At 35.6% G+C, this 27,568-nt stretch overlaps 1 long non-coding RNA gene across 1 annotated transcript; it reads left to right on the plus strand.

Moving 5' to 3' along the window:
- Positions 1–38: 38 nt before the first annotated feature.
- LOC128146863 (uncharacterized) lies at positions 39–27,560 on the plus strand. The gene is made up of 3 exons (XR_008236871.1): positions 39–3,150; positions 24,811–24,890; positions 25,884–27,560. It is a non-coding gene; the product is annotated as an uncharacterized LOC128146863 (long non-coding RNA).
- The last annotated feature ends 8 nt before the right edge of the window (positions 27,561–27,568 follow it).

Genomic DNA, 27,568 nt, shown 5'->3' on the forward strand with positions numbered 1-27,568 from the left:
AGGGGTTGGGGCGCATGCGCAGCGGCTGGTGGCGCCAAGTTGTGTCGGGCGCCGTTTCGGGCGGAGGAGGGTTCGCGTTTTCGGTGGAGGGGGTGCTGGGGCGCGGCTGTTGCGGTGGCTGGTGAGGGGTCCTTCGGCTCTGTCCGGGCTCTGTGCTGGGTGGGTGAAGAGAGGCGGGTATGTTTTTTTTCTCGGCTGGAGGTTTTGTCTCAGGTGTAGCCCTGGAATTCGGGCTCGGCGGCCCGGTCGAGCTGCTGAGTGAGCCATGGCTGGAAGCTCAGCGGGGCTGTGGAGACTTGAAGGGGTCTGTGAGGGCGAAACGCGCGGAGCGGGCGGGTCGGGAAGGGTATACTGGCTTCGTCTTACATCGACAGATGCAATACGGCTCCGTTCACGCCTTTCCTCTCGGAAGAGATGCTAGCTTCTGCGCTCGGGGCCAATTTGGACTCTTTCTTACTGTGTTTTCTTTGGGTTTTTTTTGACTGGGTCTGTCTGCAGATTGATCTCCTGTGCCATGCCTGCTGCTTCTGGCTTGCAGCAGTATCCTGTTCGCGTTTTGCTGTTCGGAAGGTGGATAAGTGAGAGGGCATGGCTTCCTCTTTTTAGAATGGAAGGCAGGTGGGGGGGGGTGAAGGAGAGGTAATCGGTGATCCAGTCCTGGATCACTTATTTTAATGTGCAGTCTGTGGTATTAAGTTTTAATTTTCATTTTCAGGCTGGCGTTTAAGTCGTTTCTGAAACTCCTCCAAGTGTTTGTCATTTAAAAAAATTAAGTAGTTGATAACTTCTAGTGTATTAATGTGCAAATGCTGTGAAATAACAGCCTTTGTGCGTTTCCCATTCTTTATATGAGACAGAAGTTGTCAGTGTTAAATTTCAGAATAGACGTTCTTTACCACATAATTGATAAGCCTGTTTACTAATTACAGACCTGCAATTTAGTCTGAAATTATTGTGCTGGGATTGGAGAAACAGGACAACTTTATTTCTATTTGTCAAGACAGTAAGCTTTTAACATTTCTAAGACTAGAATATTACAGATTTCAGCAGTTTTTTGTGTTTGGTTTTCCTTAAGTTAATGTACTGGAGAAAAAAACCCAACTATAACTCCTGAATATACATTAGTGTCTTATTGCTTCTTTCACTTTCACTCCTTTATTGTACACTTTAAAGCAATGTTTATATAACTTTTTGTTCACTCTGCTGAATTGAATGTGCTCTGAAGTAGTGCTCTTTTTTCCAGTATACGTGCTACAACTTGCTTGTTTTTTAATGCTCATACTTCAAACACATGGATCCTGATCGGAAACAAAATGAAAAGTCATCAGATGAAATAGTTTTAAAAATGCCAGATTTCATATTTTTGTTCACGCTACTGTAAAGTAAGAACTAGAAAAATACACAGCAAATGCGTGAGTTCCATGAGTGTTCTGTTTTGCCAGAAATCTCACTTTCTGCCTTTTTTCCACATTTGCGTAAGAAATGTTTCACAACTGGTCTCACTAAATCAGTGGAATGAGAGCAGAAGGTGTCTAGTTAGTGCTTTAGAGCTGAGAGTTCAAGTTAGCAAGAGGGTTTGTAATCTCTTTAAAATGTGTAAGAACAGAAATAGCTTCATGTTTTTTAAACCAAAAAGCAACAGCTCCCTAGCTGCCCCCAAAACTCAATTTGAAACTGAAAGATTGTGACATAGTTCCATGTAGAACCTCTAGTTTTAACTAAATCCATTTGATATGTGCAGGAAAACAGTTCTTCAGTACCTGATCATGCCTTCAGTGAGGCGTTATTAGCTTAACCAAGTAACTATGCATACACTAAGTTTTCTGTGAGAGCAGTCATGTTCGTTCTCTTTGCTTAAGTGCTGTCTGAACACGCCTGTGCAGTTTATTTTGAGAGAATGGGGACAGCTATTGCGCAGTATTTCATCACTTGGCTTTCTGCGCTACTATTTTGTGATATTGTAGCAGTTGGCTCACAAGAACCCTGAAGCATTCAGTATAGAGTGGAGTGGGCCATAGGGTGCCTTCTCTGCTTTTAGAGAAAAGTGCGATGTAGGAAAATGGATTGAACTGCTTCTATGAAGACATTTGTGTTATAACTGCACTGCAAAAAGAAATGTACTGAAGAGGTTATTGAATTTGTGTCTGCTAAGAGTAAAGTAGTGGTTTTTTAGAAAATTAAACTGGCATTCTATCTTTTAATAAGTTGGATAGTTGTTGGGTTCTGTAGAGCATTTGTTTCTTGGAAATAACTGTTGATTTGCATGCTTACCATAACACAATTGTTGAAAAGTTTATTGTTGTGAAATCTAATCAATAGGAGTACAAGAGGTTTTCTTAAGTTTTTTTTGTTTCTATTTCTGAGTATAAAACTTATTTGCAGTCTGAGAATAGTAAAATGCAGATTACGTCTTGGGTTTTCTTCAGGTTTGTGAGTGAGTGTTGTGAAAGCTACTCATAGTTTAGCCATTAAGTATAACAGCCATCAATGTTTCATGAGTTTATGCAAGGATAGTGCTATGCTGTCTTTTTCACTTTGAGAAATGGACAAAAAAAAAATTCCTGTGTCTTCAAGAAAGAAAACGTAAAACCTGTAGTCCTAAAATATTTTAATCTGCGGGAAAGCCAAAGACCACAGTGTAACTCTCAATTGTTTAGAAGAATCTTGTGGAATCATAAGGTGTTCTTGTTAAGAGAGGGCCATAAATTCTTGAAATTCTCATAACACTTCATCTTTGAAGAATAGTTGAATTTGACTTTCTTACACTTAACTATAAAGTATTCCTTCTGAAACCTAATACTTTAAATGATAACTTATATCAGTTGTTTAGTGTCCTCTTTATTTTGCTAGAAAACATGCTTGTCAGTAAGGTCCTTCTAAGCAAGGTATGATGTAGCAAATGCAATCACGTCATTGCCTAATAAGTTACAAAGACAACATAAGAGGAAGAAGTTTTAGAACCTATAGTAAGGCTTAAGTAAAATAATCTTCATAGCCCTAGAGTAAGAAGGCTTGACATATTTGGTCTGGTATCTAATTTTTAACAAAGAAAATACCTGTTTTCTCATTTCTGTCTCTTCTGAATATTTTGCATAGGATACTTCCAAGAGGTTGCCACATCAAGTTAGAGAGAGTACAGCAGGCAAACAGGTAATTAGCAGTCATTCAGCCGGGTAGTGCAAACAAGGAAAGGCAGATGGTCATCAGAACTTCTCAGCTCCACAGTTTAACTAGGATGTCAAGGCACTGATTGATTTCAGGGACTTCTGAGCTGTTACCTTGTGCATTATAGCAATTTATTACCAACTTTATTGTAGTCCTGTTCTAGTGATGTGTATTCTATAAACAGTAAGCATACAATCCTTCTCTACAACACTATCTTTAATTAGCCAGAAAGAAGAAAGAATCTTGGGAGAAAAAAAAAAAACCTTTGAAGGACAGAGTTAAAAAAAAAAAAAAGTTGCTTTGTTAATGTTACACTTTAGAGTGTAACCGAATGTCACTGTATTGAAAGGCAAAAATACTTCATCATTGTAATTTCTCAGGTAATTAAGATGCTGCGATTCCTGTATGTAGTTTTGGAATGCCTTATTATATGTCAGTACGAATAACAACAGTTACATGAATAGTACAAATAACCAGTGATGCTCTTCTCTAGTAGTTACACAGTTTTAACACATCTAGAGAAGAAAATCTATTAGTGGTCTTATAATTTAAAATTGGCTTTAAGCCTAATTTACTAAAACAATAATATTGCTATTTTCTCAACAAAGTGTATTTATTACTGTTAGCAGAACTATCCTCTAAGGACCTGAAGTTTTAAAAATTGTATTTTGTAAGAAAGTACTTTTGGACCCTTTCAAGATAAGTTTTTCTTCAAAGTGAAGGTCATTGGATTTTTGTTTTAAACAAGCTTGCTTTAATTGTTAATACTAAATTTTGTTTCTTTTGAATTTGAGTCATATCTGGATTATAGTAACACTTTTTTTGTTTGGAAACTTGTAAAATGGCATTATTTTAGACAATAACAAGAGTATTTGTAGTCTAAACTTTGAATAGCTTTGATTACTGTCTGAACCTGAAGAAATGGTTGCTCAATTCTGTTGTGTTGAGTTATTTTTAGGTTTGTTTCATAGTGTGTGTGGGGGAAAGCATGTTATTTTTCAGCATCAGTCCCTTTATATCTCAGGTTGCTCAATTGAATTGATTTAAATCTATATTAAAAGTTATAATACAAGCAAGCATTCTGCTGTATTTGCCTCTCTCTGGAGGTGGAGAATCCACTTCCTCCTCTTAATTTATACCCATATTTAATCACTAATGTATTTTACTTATAGTTTGTATTCAGTGTCTTGGCCTTATTTCTCTTTCTTTACAAGAGTAGTCATTGTGGACATGGTAAGTTCTTTAGCGTACTTAAGAAGATTGAAATATGATTTGAATACTACATAATTTATTACAGTTCTCAAATCTCTCTATAAGAAACTTTTCCAGCCTTTTAATAATTATTTTGCAGCTTTTTACTGTATTGCTTCTTGTTTTCCTCTGTCGTGTTTTAAAATATGGACCCTAAGTTGTGTTAGTGTTGGTTTGGTCAGTACTATATAGATGTGCAATTCCTCTGCACTCTTAAATTGTTACTGTTTCTACAACCAAAGATTATACCTGGTCTTTTTGCTTTACTTTTACATGGAATTTTATCTGCAGTTTGATTCCTCCCCCCCAACTTCTAGTTAATTTTTTACAGTGGCTACTTTTTCAGGATACCTTTTGTAAGTGTGAGGTACATTTCTTGCATAGTGCAGCTTTGTTACTAAAAAGTACCTTGTATGAGTGTATGTGGCTTGAAGAATATGCATTGCTTTAGTTCTGTCAGAATTTACCATTCTGTTGCCTGTACAGTTTTCTTTGAGATTTTGTATTTTCTTTATTTGATTGAAAAAAAAAAAAAAAAAGGTGTTAGTCTGTGCAGTAAGCCTTTTCAGCTGTAGGTCACAAAAGCTCTCTAAGTTCAGGTCAGGTTCTCCTTATCACTCAACCCTATTTAGATGCAGTTTTCTGGTAGTAGCACTAAATGTACTTTGAAGTTATGGGGCATTCCCAAAGCTTGTGCTTTTCTTCACTGTCACTTCAGTGTAGTGTCAGATATGATAGCAGCATGGATTAAATAGAGTATCTCCTTCACAGCTAGAGCTAATGTCAAATTCTTTTCTAACTAGATGTTTCAAAATAGACCATCTTCTCAGTCAAGTAATGGAGACTTAAAAAACAGTTAATCATCTTCCTTGCTTATGCCAATTTATTTTTCTTTTTAGTGTCCTTGAAATTTCATTGAGCGGTGCTGTTTGGTTTGCTTAATTTTTCCTGTTTACTCCCACACACTACTCTGAGTTGTCATCAGTGGGCAACAGCCAGAATGGTTGCCGGTACTCAAAGCGTGTTTTGAAAACTTAAACCATGATTTACAGTGAAACAGCTGTTGTAATGTTGGTCCTTATAATTTGTTTATTAATATGTTTTGACATCTACTTGATACTGTATCATTTAACATGGATCATGTACATTAAATATTTTAAGCAAATATTTTGAGTTTGTTCTTCTTTGCTCTGTTGTATTTTATTTCCTTGAAGACTTTCTTCACTCTTGTCCTAGACTAAGTGCTATCATAGAGCAGTTTTGAGATGCCTCGTTTATGAAGCTTACAAATATACTTTTCATATGCTGCTTCTGATGCTTTTTGTATTGGATTATTCCTTTTGGCTTTCAATAGAAACTGATGAATTCATACCAGTTCATTTTATTTTGCTTATTTCTTTTAGTATGACCACTTTTTTGATCTCCTGTATAGTTACTAAACAACAGGTGAGCACTTACGTTTTTAATTGAATCATTCTTTGAAGTTGTGGAGTCTTTATTATTTTTAATCAAAGAAGAGTCTTTGGGATGTAAATGAAAATTGAAAAGTACAAAATATGAAATTCTGTTAATAGCAATGCTGGTATAAATCTAATAGCTCTTATTTTGTTTTTGAATGTAAGTAGTGTGTATTTGCATCTGTGTAGCTGATGAGAGCAGAGTCCCTTTTGAAAAGGGAAAACTTGAATCCAGTGATTTGACTTGGGTTTTTTCAAAGAAATATGTGTGTCTTAGAGGGATGTTTGTATGCAGCTTGATTATATTGTTAGATTGAAGGAAGGTCAAGTACTCACAGCTGAGCTGTGCTGTAAACCAATTATCTTCTAAAAGGTAACTTTGACATTCGGGACAAATTTAAAACAGCTGTCTGAACAGTAGCTGTGTTCTCTTTTTAATGGTACAGTGTGATAATACGTAATATTCCTGATTAATGTTAAATATTGGTTTGAAAGTTCTTTATAGCATTTTACTGGTTATTAATATCTCTTCCTGTATTGTGATTGTGAACTAAGAAGCCTGCACTTTAGTCTGATATTTTTTTAAGAATATAAGAATAAGTCAGAAACAATGCAGATCAAAAAAAGTCCTTATTTTCATTCTATAAAGTGCTAGTCTCCATTCAGAAACACCTTCCCCTTTTGCAATCTGCTCTGAAACACAGATTTGAGCTGTAACCACCAGAGGGAGCAAATTGCATGGTCGGGACTTCACTAAAAATGTCTTCAGTTGTCAATTGTATGCTAGGAACTAGCCCATGGCTAATTCACACTCCTGATTTTTGTATCAGAAAATAATCCATCTGGAAGTTAACAATAAATGGTAAATCTCAAATATCGGAAACATATGACAGTTTATTAATATTTATATTCCCTAATAAAAATGTGACAGCAGTTGGTCAAACAGTTAACATACAGGAAAAAATTATATGGGATTTACATTTTATTTTAAAGCATTGAAAGCTTTGCCTGATTTGTTTTTCATAGTTTACTGAAGACATTGAGTATGTTGGTAGACCACAAATAGAAGAACTTGTAAATCAGAACCTACAGGAAGGTAGTACAGTAAAAATAGTTATTTACATATTTCCTGCTATTGTGCAGCAAAACTTAAGCAGTCAGCTAGAAGTCTGTTAATTTTTATTTTTACATGCTTACATTGAATAGTCCCATTGAACTTGGTGGCAATTCCCATGATTTAAGGTAGAGGTTTCTGAATTTAATTTCCTCATATTCACTCCTCAGCAGTAATACTAGCTCCAGATGGTATATGAGGCCTTATTTCTGAGGAGGGATGCCTCCAAACCTCTGTAAATACTTTCATTTCCTTAAATGAGAAACCCATGCTGGTGTCTTTCCCATCCCCATCACCTCGGCCTCAACTTTCCACCTACCTGAACAGTGTCAGTACAGTGGCTGGAAAATAGAAGGTGGACACAAGGTCTGTTACCATGTACAGAAGGAAGCTGCCGTGAAGCATGATGAACGTGATGCTTTTAGTCATATGGTTTAGTTTTAGGTGGTCCTGTGAAGAGCAAGGAGTTGGATTCTGATCCTTATGGGTCCCTTCCGTTGAGACATTCTGTGATTCCATGAACAGAAGTGGCCCATGTGGAGATACTTACTGTTTGGGTTAAGTTTGTACCTTCATACAAGCAGGATTATGAGCTGCACAGGCATGCCACTTTGAAGGAGTATGTATGTCACACATGCAACTGTTGCAGACAGACAAAGACTTATTTATTTCTGTACCCTGTTTCCAGCAGTCCTGAGTACATGCATACAGAGGCCAGTAGCACTTGCTTGGAGAGACTATAAAACCAAGTACCGTTTTAAGGATGCGTTGATTTAGTATATATTATCATGGCTTAAAAAGGGCTAATAATTTGGCATTTCTGAGTGTACTTTTGTGTTTCAAGAATTCTTGAGATACAACATTAACCAGAGGGAATAGGAAAATACTTCAGATGGGGTGGGGGAGGGAAGTATTTATATACACTGCAGATATCTTCAGTGTCAAAGCACAGAACAAAATACTGGGTTAAATTAAAAAATTGATACATCTGTGTTTTTTCATCTCAATTCACCTAGCATCAGTTCTGTGAATATAATAGGTTTGAGGATGTGTGTTGTTCTGCTTCTTTAGTCTTGCTTCAGCATGAAATTATTTGAAAAGTGTAATCTGAGTATCCATGGTTGTTCAACACTAGCTCGTATAAAAAGTATTTTAAGTCTTGTCAAACCTGAATTTCAAAACTGTGTTGGAGATATTTGATTTCTATTGGCCTTGCTAATTAACAGGCAATGCTTTTTAGACATTTGGAAGTTGTTAATTGCGAATTTATCATTCAAATCTGAAGTTACACTATAGAATTTAAACTGGAGAGGTGTTTCGGTGATATCAATCTTGCTTTCTTTTAAGTGAATGGTTCTTTCAGATGCATGAAAATCATATGCTAATTTAGCCACTTTAAATGGTATCTCCTTGTTTAGATTATAGCAGCTAATAATAAAAGAAGGGCAAGAATGCTTTTTGGCTAGTGTTTGAAACCAACTGATGATCCCTGCAGTTGTCTATTTCTCCTGCAGATGGAGCATTTTGTAAGTAGTAGTGCAATCGTAGAGAATAATTGATGTCATGTTGGACAGGGTGGTTCTTAAGTTATTAAACAGAGGAGGACTCACTGTTTTGTAAAGGAAAGTTTAAGCTTTAAATAGCTTGAATTTTTAAGTCAAAACTTGGCTGAGGTAATTTTTCTAATACTTTCTGGTGTTGCATTGAATTTTGTGTGAACATGGTGAGGAGGAGTTGCTCCTTCCCTTTTCTTACAGTTATTTATCAGACAAGGTCTGCCAAACCGAAGTCTTAGCAGGAGGAACAGAGAACATCTTCCAGTGCACTGAGTTCCATGCTGTCATAGTTAGGCTTCTGTCTTTTGGCAGTTTAAAACCAATAAAGATGCAGTTGCGCTACTATCTAGCCCCTACTGTGACTGCATTTAAACATACTTCTAGATTATTTTTTTGACAAATTTTTATGGCAGATGTGCTCAGTTGTCTTAAACTGTCTTAAATTAAAGTCATTTTTCAAAGTGAATGGTCTAACAAAACCAGACCCAATGTATACTAAACCTTCAGATATAAGTTAAAACTGCAATTAAAAAAAAAAATTAGGCTTTACTTGGATTGTGTAATGTACTTTTAGTTAGTTAAGAGTCTGTAGAACCTTCTTGTCAGTTACTTTGTAGGATTTTTTTATTCCAGGTTATTAAAACAGAGTGCTACAAAAAATAGGAGAAAATTTGGAAACAAGCAGAGTAAGCAGAAAGACTCTAGATGACTACAAATGGCAAATAAGATAGTATAACTTTGAAAATAATCAAGCTTACCACATCTAGAATATATTACTTTCAGCTTCAGTTTTTCTTTTAAGACTGTATGTATGTTTTCAGTCTGTTTTTTATAAATACTTACAGCTAAATACACTGAGAACTTATAAAAGATTGCAGATTTTCTTCACTTAATTTAAAATAAAAAATAATCCTATACGAAATTGCTAAACTTTGTGTGACATTCTCCGTATACCTCTCCTTTCATTTTACAAGCATTTACTGTACCTATAGTATAGTATAACTTTTTCCCACAGAAAAGAAAGAGGGAAAGGGGGAGTAACAGCGCCCACAGTTGTCTGACCATTTTGCTTGGATGTTGTACCTTGTAGTGTAATGGATTATTTGTTTTAATTTATTGCTGGATGCTGATAGTTTGCTCAGTATGAAACTGGAGAAAATACTCATGCACCCAAAAAAGTAAATTCTTAACTGATAAAATGGTACAATTCAAACATACACAGCTATACAACAGATAATCATGTGAGTTTGCAGAGAAGTATTCTAGCATGGAAGCAGTCTCTTTCAAGTATGTATCTCAGAAATATACGCTCAAAGCACAAATCTTCTATGAAATGCAAATTCATTGTACAGTATACATTTATTCAAACAATTGTTTGCATGAGCATCTATAGATGCTTATGACTGAGATCAGAAACAATGTGTTTGCAAATGAGCTTCTGTGAAGTGTTATGACTTGTTCAAATTTTTGTAGTTTCAGGTGCATGTGTTTATATTACTTGGAGTACAGATGTATCACTTCTAGTAAAAGTAGTTGATATATATATTGACTAGAAATGTTTCTTTTGTTTGGAACTTTTTCCCCTCAGATGCATTTGAAACTCAGAAAAAAGCAAGAAGCTAGGTTCCTATCATTGCTATTACAGCTGGAGAGTGTGAGCTAGGGAATATTGCAGTATCTGGCGAGAAGGTGAATAAGAACATGAAGCAAAGTTTGTTTACAGTCCTAAGCTATGCAGAGTGATAAAAGTCAAAAAACAAACTTGACGATTGCAGAAGATTTGCATGACTAAGGAAGAAAATGGCAGATGGCATAGAGGAAACAATGATTCTGGCTCCTTGTGCACAGTGGTAGCTTATGACCTAGTAAGAGTCTCTCAAGTTTTGAAACTTTACAGTTACATTAAATGTGATGACATCAGATCAGTGCTCAGTGGTGGTCAGAAAAGAAATGAGTGCTATGAATTACTAGGAATGGAATAGGGGATAGAAGAGAATATTGTTATGCCACTTAATAAACCTAGACTGCCCCACCTTTTTGAATAGTATTGCAGTTCTGCCCCCATCTCAAAGATGGAAAACTTTGTTGAAAAACAAAAAAGAGGAATACTGAGATGAATTTAAAGGTATGTTCTTATGTAAGGAATTGCAGTTGAATGTGCCAGTATATGCTAACCTGGAATGGAGATCGCTTAGAAGGGGAAGGAACATGATGAATGTCTATAAAAACATTAATTGAATGCAGAAGATGAATGTGTAGAACTGTTCCCTTTTTCTTCAAACAGAAAGGTTAGACAGGCATTGCTAGATGAACTGTCAGGGCCAAGTTAGTACCAAACAAAAGGAGGGAGTCCTTCCCAGAGTAGAAGACCCTATTCCAGAATATTGTTAGGTCTAAAAATTTATACAAGTTCAAAAGGGGACTGGATAAACTAATGGAAGAAATCTGTTATGAACTGTTGCACATAAAGGTACTAAATTTTAACAGGTATGTGAAATACAGACTACCTAATGCTGAAAGAGTACTTAAAGAAAGTATCATTTACTTGTTCTGCAGATGTATTTTATTGTCTTTATTGGAGATTGAATAAAGCGTAGATAGACCTGTAGTCTGACCCATTTTTATTAAGTTTTTTTTTTTGGAGCTACTCTGTTCCTTATGCTGTGTCATAAGACAAAATGGCACTGCTATTAACCGGAAAATCTGATCTAGCATACATGATGTGCATTTAGAGTGACATTTCTGTACCTTGCTGTATACTTAATGATAGCACTCTGTAACATCTGGAAGAACAAGTTTTCCTTAGGATATATAAATATTTACTGAGATCAGTAAGGAAACTTGTATATGTATTTAGGTGTATCAAATATATTATGAAAAAAGTATATGAATGGTTACTCACTTGTATTATGTCAGTAGTTGAAATATGTTTGTGGAACTTACTAGGACAAATAGATGTCCTGGTCCTACTGTAGCTGCACTGTGACCCTATTTTAGTTTCTCTTAAGTGCATGTTCACATACAATCTCTGTCTTCACAATTCCTCCACTTTTAGAGCAAATCAAGGATTACAGTGCTGCCTACAGCAACTGTGCTTTTTTTAACCACGTCAAGCTAGGTACAGATACTTGCCAAGTATCCTACTTGAAAGCTGGGACCAGTAATAAACAGTGGTTCAGAAAAGCTTTTAAAAACTTTTCCGACTTCTTTACTTCTGGGCTTCTAGGTTAGGCCTACTTATAAATTCAGTCTTCAGTAATTTCTAGCTGACTTTCTTCCCTGCTGCTCAGACACTCTTCATCCATCCTGCAGCTATTTGTTTCTGTTTCCTGACTAAATATCTTCCTTTCACTTCCTCTGTAGCTCCTGTGGATTATAAACCACGTGCTTGAGCACAGAATAACTGGAAATGAAGTCCACAGTTCAGGATTTATGCCTTGTTCTTTCTGCTTTGGTAAAGAGGACTATTACAATTTACCTTGCCCATTTTTCTGCATCTTTACTTCCTCTGGAATTAAGTTGTGGTAGTATACAAAGTAATCATCTAATGTAAGGGTTCTTGGGTAGTCCAAGATCCTTCAGAGCAGCACTTATTCTTGAGTTAATGTGTACTTTATTGTTATCATGTTACAGACTGGAGAATCTTTATAAATCATAAAGATTAACAAGTAATTTAGGAAAATGCCACTTTAGGTGCTTTTTGCAGTGTACCCTATCATGTCGTTTTGTAATGAAAAGGAAGTAAATACCTGTGTAAGTTAGTTTCAACTATAACTTGTCTTATAGAAGTGGTTAATTTGTCCATCAGATTATGAATGAATAGCAAAAGGAATGTTGGATCCATCCCAGAACCATCCTAAAGTGTGTGGCTTATGTGATTCTGATTCTGCGATTATACAGAAATTCGTGGGCAAAAAGAAATATCTTGGCAAAGCATTCCTGTACTTTCTTGTACTTGTTAGTTTGTTCTGCCCTTTGTTATCTACAACAAAAGGTGTGAACTGAGGAGAAGAAACGAAGTTCAGAAGCTACAAGTATTTTATAAAAATAGTTTAAAATGGAAAGCCAGTCTCTAGAACATTAGTGTCTTCCTTACAGTTAATTTTTAAAGTGATAACTGATATTCATCAGATATTCAGCATTTGGGTATCAGATTGATCTGAATCTTAAGATACAGTTATCTAATTTACTTTCACTGTATCTCTGCCATGCATTGTCCTGTTGTAACTCTCTTTAAGGTTCGGAGAGATACTATTGCTTGTAGGGAGGCTGACATCAGTCTTCAAGAATTGAAAACATAAGAGATTCGATAAATAACTGAATGCCAGGAGTGTGATTAGTTCAGCTGATACAAATCCTACTTAAAATATCACTTCAGTTACAAACCTGGTTGATAAATTTCATTAAATATATTTTAAGAATAGTAATGTGTTAGTACCAGATAATAGTTCGGTAGAAATTATGTACAGTATCCGTAATCATACATTAAATGTACCAAGTTTTGGATAAAAATTAGACCTTAAGATAACTGTCACTAAATGGATGAATTGTTACCACACAGAATCACTCTTAGTGAAATCAATAATAAGCCTGAATATCTTTCAGTAATCTGAAATTTCAGTATTTTTTTTCCTAAGTCATCTGAAAGTGATCTAAAATCATTGCTGAGAAAAATCTGCTGCCGGATAATGGCACTCATACATAACAGTGCAGATCTTTTAATGACTCAGTTATGCAAATGTGCATTTGCAGCCATTAAAAAGTTATTAATGCTTAAAAAATGGGTGGGATATATCTACAAAATATAACTGTGTTCTGGACAGTGACTTTGAAAATAATTTAGAGGTCAAATAACTGTAATGCCAGAGTAAAAGTGGCTAATGCTGTAACTGGTATATCTTTCTGCTCTTTCGTACTCAAATGGCTTAGTGGTACCTCATTACTTATAAGGTATTACTGGAATAATCACATGTAAGGTTGTGAAGTGCCCAGATGCTATGAAAATTGTCATCAAACAAGGTGGGCCAAAATTCTTAGCCCTTACTAATAATGATGTTAAAAGCCAAGATGTATTGAAACAGGCAGAGCTTAGCCGTGATCTGCAAGTTAAACTTGCAAATTGAGACATTGGAAGTATTCAGTTACTAACATGCATGTTGTGCAAATTCATTGTGTTTTCTTGTGTTGTAATTTAAAGATATGATCTGCAGCTTAGATGGGCCTATTAAACTAATTTTGAACTTCATAGCCCCAGTACTGAAGGCAGTATCCTTTGCAGTATAGAATTCCATGAATGTTATCCACCTTAGTACTTACTAGGTGACTTCATCCTTTTAGAGATCATGCTGAAGCCCAAGTTAATAGGGCTACACTTTTGTAAGCATCCAATGGAATTAAGTTAAGTTAGCTTGCCTGAATTCCTACAAATCACTTCAGTTTTTGATTGCTTTGTAGTCTGGAAAGATGTGATGGATTCATTTCTAAGGTGTATGTAGCCTTTGATTTACTTTTTATAAACTTCTGAACCAAATACAAAGGAATATTAAATGTTATCCAGCCCCATGATAGGAACCGTTAGATTGTTAGACGACTAATATGTGTTAGTGTAAGGATTTTGCTTGGAAATTCCTCAGTCTATCAGAATCACAGACACTTTGTGGTTTCTCTTGTTTGTTCAGGCCATAAAGGATTTTTCTCCTCTGAGTTTCTTAATTGTAACAGGGGTAGATAAGGCTTTTTTTTTTTTTCCTTCCTGTTTCCTCTTTTCTCTCCATTATAAAACAGAGAAACCATTTGAGAACCCTTCTAGAATAATGTGTACAATTCCAGTTGCCTGTGTTCAAGAAGGATGAGCGCAGAACAGAACTGGTGCACCAGAATGCTGGGTATTGCTGGTTGTGAGGACAACTCTTCTGAGCAGAAACTAAGATCTGGGAGCAATTGTGGTCAGGGGGATTTACAGAGAAGGTTGAGGTGGCTGCAACTTTCCCTTCCCATCTTTACCATTGCTTATTGAAGCACATGCTTCTCGACATGTGATGGGAACAGCTATGCAGCTCTTCTGTAGTTACTCTATTTAAGTGGAGCAGGAAGACAAACCCAGAAAAGGAAAGACTGATTTAAATTAAAAGACAGCATCGGTGTAAGAACAAATGTCCACGAATATGTTTAAGTTCACAGACATGACTTGCGAGCTTTAAACCTTGTCAGACTAAGGTCTCAGAGCAATTTGATGAAAGGGTTCATAGGACATACTTGCTTATGATAATAAGGTATTGGACTTAATGACCTGGGGATCTCCTGCAGCACAATGTTTTTATATGAGAAGTTGTTTCAAGATTTTTATAACAGATTTCAGTCCAAGTCACTTCCCTTGCCTCATGGAGTTCTGTAGTAGTCCGTGGTTGTTAAGGCTCTGCTTTTTCCCCCTAGGGTTTTTATGGAGACCTGTAGGGATTGTGGAGATTGCTAATTTTTTTTCTTAAAGTTTTTAAGAAAATTATTTGAAGTGAAAGTAACACGCTTTGTAGTAGAAGTGCCCAAGTCCATGACCGTACCATTTCTGTAGTAAGTTTTGTTACAGCAATAGCTTAAAAGAAGCAGATGAAGTCTGGGTTGGGTTCTGAACACCACTCTCTTTATCCTGAAAGGAGACACCAAGGGGTATGTCTTTCCCCCCCTGCAAAAATAATCCTCTCTGAACTCTGATCTGACAGGCTGCCAATACTGACATCTACCTGTTCTTGTTAAGTATTTGTTTCCGAATTATATGTTTTCTGGAGGTTTGAGAGGATTGAGTTTTTCCCCTCCATTAACTCTAAATTCAAGAAAGCATCTTCCTTCTGGAAAATACTTAAGCACATGCTTATCAGCTGTTCAGATGTTAAAATGCAGGTGAGGTGCTGTGCCTGTGAGGTAGCTAAGTGTAAATTTTGTTTGAAAGCCATGTAGTTGCTATGGTCAATTAAAATTAAGTGGAAGTTTTGCTTCATTTGGAGGGGGGAGAGGGTGACCTTCAAATAATTTAAAAAAATATATACATGCACAATTTTATTGAATGGCTTTTTTTCTTCTGTCAACAAATTCTGACTTAGATGTACCTACCTTTCTAAAGGAAAAAGAGAAACTACATTCTTTGATGCCAGGCAAACTCATGCATGCTTTATCATGGGCAGCTGATGAAGGAAGTGCTTTCCTGTAGCACCTGTTTCTCAGCTGATAAATTCTGATTGATGCAGGTGGTAATGAACTGTATATTTTTAAGGTTTATTGGGATTCTCATCTGTTAGGATTTCAGATGTTCAGAACTGTGGGAAATGTTTGTATGATGGTTTAGGGTTTCTTAGTGCTTCCTGGTTGGTTTTTTTTTTTTAATAGCTATAATATTAAAGCAGATAACCTGATTAATCTGTCAGAATTGGTAATGTGTGCTAAAATTTGTATACATTATAAGAAATTTTTGATGTAATAAACATTTGTTCCTTTAAATGTTCTGCAATTAATGCTAGATGGTTTTATTTTAATGTGCCAGGAAATATAAATGCAGAAATAGCTACTGGAATTGGGTGGCTCAGTAACTCATAAACTTACTGAATGGGCCAAAGCAGTTGAGCTTGATCCCAGGTATCCTAAGTATTCATGTATGATGGTATTCATATATGATGGAGTTGATTATGGTAATGTTTAGCAGATTTTGATAGCACACTTTCTACATGTTTTCTAGAAGAAAATACATATTGTCTGTACTGTGTTAGGAGATGGGGTACTTTTAGATACTATTAATATTTTTCATGCAAGTTCCTTGGTTCAAGATTACAAATAACAGGGACTGAGTTAAGGCTAATTATGTTTTTAAAAAGTTTAATAGATAAAAGCAAAGCATGGAAACAAACTTAAATAGTTACCATAGTTATTCAAAACCCCAGTGTAGAACTGTTGCCTGAGATTAGGTCTTGTACCAGAATAATAAAACCAAGCTGAGAAAGCTGTATCTCTTGCTGCACAGATACCTTGTGCATGCTCAGTAACTCTGAGATGTTCTGGATGTGTTAGGTTTATTGCATGTATGCAGATTAACTCTAGAGAATACAGGCTGTAATTCTGAAGTGCGGGCTGTGTGTTGGATTATACTGCATATCCTGTATGGTTCGTCTACTTGTGCTCTGTACATCTGGTGCATCTAGTAACTAATGGGGATAGTAGGTATCTGATAATCCAGTGAAAAGAGAAAAATTAAGTGAAATTATTTTGCAAGAAACATCTTTAATTTACAGTACTACTCATTAGAAAAGGGCAGTTGGTTGTTTCTTGGATGATTTTTGTGATGCAGAAAAAAATATTTCTGTACATTTTAAAGTAAAAGTACAACAAAGGAAGTAGAACAAGCATTAATGTATTCTTTTACTTATAAAAATTCACTCCAGTAAGAAAAGTATGGATTTGTTTACAACCAAAAGACATTACAATTTGGCCTGATAAATAGTTTCTGCTCAGATAAGCCACAGACTAGCATATGCTTATGCTGTTAGTGCTAGTCAGAAAGATATACTATCAGAAGTCTTGATGAAATTTGTGCAAAGACTGTAAAGGTTAATTTAAAAAAAAAGTTATTTTGAAATCGAGACAGTTTGTAAAATCCTCCAGCCTTGCCCTTGCATTCTCTCACAGTATGCAGGATCTAAGGAACAAACCATTCCAAAATACTTTTGTCTTGAAAAGCTGCAAGAAGAATTTAACATTGTTACTGAAGAAGATATTAAAAACTGTAAATGCTTCCAGCTGTTGCAATTTACAACTTTAGGTAGTTAAACTTCTGCTATTTTCAAGTACTTCTATTTATAGGGAGATGTTACATGCAGTATTTCAGGAATTTAGTATTTCAGATACAGTCTTTCTTTTAATCTATATGTGACAAATTGTATGAACTTTAATCTCTGACTTTCTTAATATTTTCTGAATCCAGCTTTCGTGTTCCTTTGTATGTTTATGTAGCAGAGAATTTAGTTCATTATCATCTTAGGTGCTGATTTATATCTATTTATGCCACCTCCTTTATTTCCTACTTCAACACATTTGGATTAATTGTAATTAGAAGCATATTAGATACATTAGTTAACAGTACAAATTATGTGATCCAAATCCAATGAAATTTATTATAGCGTGCAAAATTTTACTCATAGGTATTAGGGCTAGGTACTATGATATTTTGAACAAAAGAAACTCTTTCTGTCAACTTGTATGTCCTCAAAGTGAAGCCTCTGAGGAAAAACTTTAAAATGTAGTTGAAAACTAACATTTTGATTAGATACTGCATCTAGCATGTGGATTTTTGTAGACTGGAAGACTTCTCACACATTCCTTATGGACAGGACTGTATATACTATGAAACATTGTGAGCCCTTATGCTGAGCTGCCATAATTTATCATGAGAGATGAAGCTCTGAGGCAGAGCAAGAGTCAGCAAAGGCAATAGCACTAAAGAAGAATGGACATTATTCCCTTAACATGTTTCTGGTTTTGGAAAAATTCTGCGTTCTCTAAAGTGTTGAGCTTTTCAGCTACAGTTAGAAATTTCCCAAGAAACCTGACATTCTCTGAAATACTTTTGCTGTTGAAATTCTGGGTTGACTTTCTTCAACAAGCCAACTGATACCAACTTCTGTCTTTCCCTTCATTAAAAGTCTTATAGCTCCTCTTTCAGTTAGTCATTTTAAGAATTGGATATCATGATGGAATATCCATCACACCCCTAGAAGAGTTGGCCTAACAATTAATTACTCACAATGTTTTATTTCTGTCATGTACATCCAGTTTAAATTTATCAAGATTCAACTTCCTGAAATTGTTTTTTGGTATGCCCATATCTGCTCGTTTAGGACCCCATACTAGATATGTTCTTGTTGTGCAGACACTGATAGGCTGTTGGTAACACTCTCTGTATTTACAATGTTGAACTGACTTTCTTCAGTCTGTGTTTAGAATGCAAGTTTTCTTGTAAATTTTTCTTGCAACTCTTTCTGAAGCTTTCCCATTCATTAAATTAATAAATTAGGGATTTTTTTTTAATAAATATTTTCATAGCACTCTGTCTTTATGCCAAGATTAGCAATGAAATTCTTGGTTCTTAAACTCTTTTCATGCAGAGGATGGGTGTATTCTGGGAGTTACTAGCTTTTGAGGTCCATTTTTATGGAGATTATCTGTAGGGTTTCTTGCTAGTGTTTATGTTTTTCTTTACTGTTGCCCTTAGGGCCAGAAAAAAATTGTCTGGAGTCCCAAGTCATTCAGTGAACTTAAATGGAATTAAAGCCTATGATAATGACTAGTATAAACAACTGACACAAATACTGATAATGAGGCGTAAACAACTGACATAAAATATATGGATAATGAGGTATCTGCTATTTCCATTCTCAAACCCGTTGTAGCATGGTGGCCTTTCGAAAAATCATTTCCTGAGTAACTACTTCCAGTTATTGTAGCCATTATAAAATTATTTTAGACCTTTCTTGTAAGCTTATATATCCACATATGTGCTGCCCTATCAGTGACAGCTGTGCACAGGGCTATTCATTGGATGCTTACTTGAAGAGCTGTAGATTTTTAAAATTCTAGGAATTTCAAAGAAATGTATATTTGCATGCGCAGATGCCAGAAGACGCAGCTAGCCGAGTTGCCTACTCATCCATTGAATATCTTAACGAGTAAACTGCCAGGTAGAAGAGGGAGCTGAAAGGTATCAGTAGGTGGCAGAAAAACACTAGTATAAGGAAGAAAGGAGTTGCTTTACCTGTGTAACCAGAACCTGACATCTCTGCCTTTAAAGTTTTGATCTTCTTTCTCTTCTTTGAGCTCTAGACCCCTTGTCAAGACTTCTGTCTTGATGTTTTCTGTCTTGATAACAACCTTTTCCTATATTGCCATGTTATTGTTCTCCAGTTAGTTCAAAATCCGCCATCAGAGGGAACTTTTCAGATACTTTGATGCAAATTAGACAGCTTCTCTTTCTGTGATGCTCAGGGAAGATTGAGAGCTGGTGAAAGGAGAAGGTGTTCACAACACTCTGAGAACCCTTCATCTGGTACAGGAGTTCCTCTAGGATACTGCAGCTATAATTTGGAATAGTTATTTTGCTGTTCTGTGGGGTTTTTTTCCTAGAGGTCATTTTTGTATCAGTTTGAACAGGTGAACTCTGAGCTTAGGACTCTTGAGTCTTTGATCTGCACAGCACTGCCTTCCATCCAGCAGTGCTTATTAGTTCAAAGCACAATGCTATATGAAAATGATGTATCTGATTTCCATGGGCTTTGGAAATGATGTACTGCATCAACACTATGCTGCATCGTGAGCTAAGAAAACCACCTAGATCCAAGCTAGCATATGAGGAACCAGTTCTGGTATCTACACCTGCAGCACTGTTAGTTGTTACTTGTTCAGTCTGCCAACAAATAGTTTTAGCTTTGTGTTCTCAGTTATATAATCTTTGCATTTTAATAGCATGTGTTGTAAGTGTTGCAGTGGCCGCTCATGAAAACAAGTGGCTTGGATGAATTACAATTCTGTTCTCAGCTCCTCTGGAGCAATTTAAGGTAATATAAAATATTCCCATGGTATTCACAAAACTCCATAGGAGGTTTTGTTGTTATAAAAGCAAGGTGATAAGATTTTTAAGTTTTCAGAGTGATGATGTTCTATGGTGTCCAGTAGTACATACTATAACAACTGCAATGGGTATTATTGTTTGTGAGTACTCTTTGTGTGTCTGTATGTCTTAGAGCTGATGTGAAGACAGCCCCCCACTTTGCTACTGTGATTCCAAAATAGCCTTTTCCCAAAACCTTTTAGGGAAGCATTACTTTTGTTTGATCTGTGACTACAATGAAAGGTGGGGGCTTGCTTCCTTCATGATGAGGAGAGCATGAAGGCCTGAAATGAAGTTTGTCTGAGCAACACAAAGAGTTCAGAGAAGAATAGAAAGTTGTCACAATATTTAAATTATTGTATTCAAGCTCCAGACTCTGCATTCAGCCAATGCTGATGCCTATCATGAGAACATACACAGTAGGAAGTTTGGGAGAAAAGAGTGAATTAAGGGGTATTTAGAATATAGCTGTGTTTGCAATAAAATTTTTAATCGGCTATTTTACAGATTCCTCTTATTTAAATTGCCTCTGTCAATTTGAATAGGTCCATGGAAAGTGAATTGCAGAATACTGGAGGTCTTAACATCAAAGAATAGAATCACAGAATCATGTAGGTTGGAAAAGACCCTTAAGATTGAGTCCAGCCGTAAACCTAACACTATTAAGTCAATGTCATTGTAGTTCCTTAGATTTTAATGTTTAAGTGCATTATTCCAAGATTTCTCTTCCAATTCTCTGAGACTAGAAGACTAGCAAAAGACTGTTTCCCCAGAGAATTTGTCACAGGATGTGCCCTCCTGGGAGAAGTCCACTACTTCTCTTCAAGTGTTGGTGTCCTTTTCCAGAACTTAGTGAGTAGAATCCTTTGAGGAAGAGATAAACCAGTATTTCCTTGAATTAAATGGATTTAATACCTTAAATACCATGTCTTATACTGTATTAAAATGATTTTTTTGTAATACAGGCCTGTGAGCAAAAATACATAATTGTAGTGCATTTCATGTGACTATACCACAAGTTTTACTTGGATATACCTTGAATAAGACATTTATTTCCTACAGAAGTGTGTGATGGACAGAATTGTAAAGATAATACAATTTTTAACTCTTGTTGCAACAATCAAACCTCAACTATCATCCACTGAAAATAGTTGAAAATAATTTAAATTGAATATCAGTTTAGTAGGTATGTTTATTCATTAAGAATTGCAAAATAGGATGGATTAATGCCTTGGAGCACACAATATTATTTACCTATATGATTTTCCTCTGTAGTCAGTCTTTGAAGTTACAAATCAAAGTAATTTGTATGTTCTAGTTTAAAGGACACTAAAAATAAACAGTTCTTCAAAGAGCATGTATTTTTAAAAGAAATGTAAAACACAATTTCCAAACAGAAGAAATAATAACTTGTGGTTTTAACAATGAAGGAAGAAGAGTTTTAGTAATGAACTGTATTAAAGGTGCTGAATCTGCCACAAGAGCAATTGGATGTTTATCTTAAGTATGAGTTTATTTTTTAGCATCCAGTAAAAAACCCCAGAATTTGTAAAATTAGTCTTTCATTCACAATTTAACACTGTAATTGATAACTTGCTGGTTAGTGGCTAAGGAAGCTAATCCACTAGAGTGTAATTTTTATCATAATTCCTATAGATGTTTTTTAAATAATGAGGATTGTAATTCATTCACTACTATTTATTACATGCATACTCAATTTACATATATTTTAATTTTTGTAGTTCCTTTTTTCTTGACTTGTATCTTTAATACCTTATGGATCAAACACACTGGATGAAATGATATTTAGAAGACATCAGAAGTAAAAATTGCATAATAAATAATGAATGTAAATGAGGTGGGAGATTACTGAAACAATCTGCTTTAAGTTCATTTAAATCCTTGCAGAATAATTATTTGCTTTACAGAGAGGAAAAAAGTAAAATCTTTAATTGCTAGCTAAATACAGACTATATGATTTGCTGTGATAGTCAAACCTGTGTATGGAAATAAGCATATAATAATCAGTTCCAGGAGAGTTTTCAAGCTGAATTATGCAAACCCTGGCAACTGTTTCCTCAAAGAGCTCTAGAGGAAGTGTGTGGGGCAGAGGAAGAAAGGGATTCTCTTAAAAACACACAAAGTTTTTGTATCTAGGAGAGAAGCAGTATTACAGAGAGGGGACAGAATTCCTGGTAAACAGTTTATTCCTTATACTTTTGCATATAGTATTCCATCAGTTTGGCTGTAGGAAGTAAGAACAACATGCAGTACTCTTGTGTAAATATTTTCTGTATATTTGGGAAGCAAGCATGGGTGCTTCTAGGAATGTCTGTTTTAGAAGCAAGTCTTCAATTCAATAAATGTTTGCACATTTTTACTTCTGTGCCTAAGAAAAGCATACAACATATGAAGTGCTTAGCAGAATCAAATATACATCTATTATACCATAAAATTTTATTGAAAAGTAACTGCTTTACTGTATCAAGTCTAGGAGGGTCCTCTGCTTTCTACATTTAGTCACATCCGCTAAGTGGAAGGTACAAGAAATCCTGTCATAGACACTTATTGACTAACTTGCATTAAGAGATATTTCTTCCTTAGCTCCATTAGTATTTGGCTTAAATCCTGAATGATTTCATTAGCTATGTAAATGCTTAATCTCTTGAAAATCCTGCTAAGCTCTTGCCCTCATTGAAAGCTGTGATAATTTGTTGTAGTTAATTTTGTATTTAAATACATTGCCTTTCAGTTCCACTAAATGTTCCTTGTGTTTTGTTTTTTTTTAAATAATGGAGAGATGAATAAGAACACCAATTTTAGTCCATCTGTCCTATTATTTTGTACCTCTCTGCTGTTTGCTCCTACTAGATTCTTCTTTAAGCAAGAGCAATTTTTTCAGTTTGTCAGTGCAGTCACTGCAATGGTATGCGAGGTAAAATTAAATACTAATGGAAGTTGATGCCTTTAATCCTGTTTTTTCAACATACAGTAGTATTTATGAGACAGCTGTAATTTGTGCTGTAATTATTCTTTTGACATATGAAAGACTTTGATCTATTCAGAGTTGTCCTGCACCTTTTTCAAAGGAAAGAGAACAATTTGTAAATGGTTGCAGAAGAAAGTGCTGCTTTAAATCTATGTTTTATAGTCTTACTGCAAATAGTAAGAAAGCTAAATAGCCTTTTTACTTTCTTTTCCGCTGGAAGCGTACATCATTGCTGATACCTGTTTTGTGTTGATACAGGAGAAAAAATGGCATTTGTACTAACTCTGGAAAAATTCTTTTGGAATCTCTTAATGGGGCTGTATGATATGTTACAAGCAGTTCGATACATTTTTATCCCCCCCAGAATGTTAACTGCTTTGTCAACAGGGAGAATGTAAGAATGTGGAGTTAAATCAGCAGGGAGATAGAATGGTTTCCTGTGAAATATAAAACAGTGCATGTACTAACATAAGTATAAACAGGGAATGGCTTATGGAAACAAACAAAACAGGCAGCATTCTCCAAGAGAAAGTGGTGATGGAAGTGCTTCCAAGCTACTTTTGCGTTCTCAGAGTCTAGTTGATTGAGGAAGTAGAAAAAATTCTTGATGTATCTTAGCCTTTGTGGTCTCTCCTAGGTGTAGTGCTGCATGCTTGCTAACTTTTTATCAACTCGTTCTCCTAAGTCTTAGGAGACTTTACCAGAAATTTTCAAAACAGACTTAGAACCATCTCCGTGTTGAGGGAGGATCCCTTTAGAGCACATAATCTGAACCTGGGTATAGAAGGCTGATAGGAGCTTTTCTACTAGTAAAGAACCTGTTCCCCAGTAGGATCTTATCCTATTTTCACATCTGTCATTCAACAGTCTTTTGGATGCATGGCTACACACCCACTCCATCTGTCAATGAAGATAGCCTTCTAGGTATTCATAATCTCTGCTAGAAGAGTATGGAATATCCAAATCCTTGGAGATTGTCCTTATTGTGCCACAGTGGACAAGCACTAAGATAAGATACAAACACTGAGGTACGATGCAAGGCCAGAAGCATAGAACTGCTCTCCAAAATACAGGCACTTTCCCTGGAAACTCAGTCTTGGTGGCATTTCAGAAGAATTTCTCCATCTCTGGAGCTCTGCAGTGATGCCATCTAGAGTGCCATTTACCCTCCTGCAAAATCTATGCATCCAAACGTACTGCAATGCTTGGCAAAACATTACTGTTGTCAGTGTTTTAAAAACAAAAAACAACTAGAAAACTCTTCTCTAAGTAGCATAGCTGATAGGTGGTTGGAATGCAAATGTGCATATAGTTGACCTCTAGAAAAGGGTAAAGCAGAACACCATTTTGCAAAATCTTTCACAACGTTGTGCTGAAATAGGCAGATTGTGAATCTGCCCTTCTCTTCTGCTGTGAAGCCCCATTAATAAATCTGTAGGTCAAACTGAAAGGAGGGCAAGTCTTAAAAGTACCCAGGCTGATGGGCTCGAGTATTGGAACATCCGTAGCGTAACTGTGCCAATGTGCCAATACACATACAATAATTTTCAGTTACTTCTATTTAATTGTTTTAATTTTCTGAAAATTTCTAAGTAATGCTTTACATCTCTATCTTTGTTTTCTTAAATATGATAAAGATACCTAGATACCTGAAGATGCATAGAAAAAGGTGTGTAAGGAAAAAAGAATTCTTGCCAAGTAAGAGCTTGGTTACCAGGTAAACGACTGAGTCCATAAAAGGTAATTTTAAAATGCTTCATTTAAACTACAAGCATTGCACATATAGTAGAAGGTTTTAACTGCAGAGTGGTTATTGATAAAGATACAATTTTTCTTAAATAATCCTTCCAAGTTGCAGTTACAGCTGTAATACTCCCTGCCCGCCCCCAGTTATCTCATACCTTATCCAGATGCCATGCATGCATTTGCAGTTAGTAATTGAAGCTGTATATCAAACTGGCACTCATTTTTCAGAAATTCCCAGCAAATAATTCTTTCTTGATGTGTGTTTTCATTCATATCCAAATAGTATTTTCTTTTTGTGGGTCTCCTTGGTTTCTCTGATCAATCATGAATAAGTATCCTTTAGTTAAATTATGTTTAAAAACAAAGTTACTGTTGCTTATCTCTTATGGAATAAGATAATAGACTAGAATATTTCAGTTGGAAGGGACCTACAGCAATCATGTAGATAAGGAATGAAAAGTAGGAAGTGAAGCTTTTTGGTTGCAAAATGTAGCAAGACCATAATACATCTTTTCAGTACCACAAGAAATAAGCCAGTGTGTTGTGTTACAGGAAGATTCTAACTATATGTTATCTGTGGAATAAACTATAAATTGGCTTTCTAATGGCTGCAAATCTCCTGGTATTAACAACTGATTAGTGTGAAAAAATTCCTACAGAATATATAGCCTTAGAGTGGTCGTTTAAATGATTCATAGAATATGGAAAAAGCATACTTTAAGAGAGCTTTAATAGGTTGTTCTATGGAAGTGGTCTTTTATCTGGCTCTTTCAGGAGAGTAAATTCAAATGTTCAGAGAAAAGCAAGTTTTATTTCTAAACAGTTTAAGCATGCATATACCAGCTAATAGGTGTGATAATTTAACTGACTTGTGCTGATGAATATGAACATTATATACTAAATCTCAGGTTTGCAGTTGTAACACCTGTAAGTCTTCCTTAAGTCTCCCTTCTTTTCTTGGTAGGGCTGGCAGCAGAAGCCCACAGCCTTGGATGCACTGAGAATTTTTAAAACCTGGAGCTACTTTCTATATAGTTACTCTTTAATTATTCAGTTATAAGGTGGGGGGTTTTTTGAGTCTTTAGTAGCAAATGCTTTTCTTTGTCAGAATGCATGTCTTGTTTATTAAATGTTACCTAATAAATTTCTATAACTTTAATTACAGGGAAAGAGCAAAATGTATAATGTAAACTTCACAAATGTATGTGCTTGTGCCATAATATCTAAAATATCATTGTAATGTGGACTAAAAATAACTGTATATTTTGTTAGTGCTACTTTACTTGGTGTTTTAAAAAATTGCTGTTGACAACCTTGTAATAAAGTAAGACTAACTGGGCACTTCTGTTCAGTCAGATAAGGCCTTACCTACTCAAGAATATATAAGCCAAAAAGTAATGTAGCATCCTCCTTTAATAATTTATTAGCTCTACATACTGAATGTTCACAGGAATAAAAGTCTCTTAACAGCAGCATTAGAGTTGCAAAAAATCTTCTGGTGATGGGCCAGTCATTGAAATGTTAACTTGAAATTTCATCTTTTAAGCTAAATTTGCAATGCTGGAAGAATATAAATATCCTCGCATTTAATGTAGATAGTGAACCTGGGTCATGGGAAGCAGAGATAAAGCTTTTCTTGTTATGTACAAACACAGAAAGCTTCAGCCTTGCAATTTAAAATCTGAAGTTGAGACTTCTACTGAAATATTGAAAAGTAGCTGGCAGTCCTTGTAGTTAAGAGACTCATAAAGATCATCAGTAGTACCTATTTTGTCATTACAGTAAAAAAAATTTGATATTTCAAGGAGACAGTCTAGACAGACTTGACTTTTGCTGCCCTAAGGGTGAGGACAAAACTTTCCAGATCAAAGTATCCATGTAATATGCATGCCACCATCATCCTGGAGCACTGCCCTTGTTCCTTAGTGGGACAGAGTAGAGCTTGCTGTCTGTCTCTAGGCCCTCTAGAAGGGTTTATTCCTAAATGGATGGGTGCAAGCTAACAGAGACCTCAAAATTTCATTTTCTAACTTCAGAGGAATTAAATTCTATGCAACCTACTTAATTTTTGAAGCTTTAGCCATAATCACCTAGCCTTGTTACAAATGTGAAATGTGCACATTATTAGGAAGAACTGGAATTTCTTTAGTAAGGAGCAGTCATCAGAAATTGTAAGCATCCAAAAATATTTCTGCTAGGATGCATCACATGATTTTTTGCTGCCTTTGGCATTATTGAGCCTTCACAGCTATTGTAAATAACCTCTTGACAAAAGGCTATTCCCACATCTTTTCCTAAATGAGTTCTAGTATTAGAAGTATGAGATGACCAGTATTGCTTTTTTTTTGAGAACAGAATGAATTCAACCCCTGCTCTTTAACTACTACAGTTCTTTTGTTCTTGATTCCTTTGTTACAGCTGTGCACTAGACACATTGTTGAAGTGTACAATGTTCAGCATATGCTGTGAGTGCAATTAATTTTAAAGCACCTTCCTGCATGATTTCCTTCCTTTTTTTTTTTTCTTTAATTGTGAAGTCAGAGTGTTCCTGAAGCTTATTATAGTGTCACAGAAAGGGTGGGGAGAAAGAAGAAAGTCCTTACATCTTCAGCCCATACACAGGGATGATGTAAGACAGATTAGAGTCAG

Source organism: Harpia harpyja, chromosome 10 (assembly GCF_026419915.1).
Source record: "Harpia harpyja isolate bHarHar1 chromosome 10, bHarHar1 primary haplotype, whole genome shotgun sequence".
Classification (NCBI taxonomy): Eukaryota; Metazoa; Chordata; class Aves; order Accipitriformes; family Accipitridae; genus Harpia; species Harpia harpyja.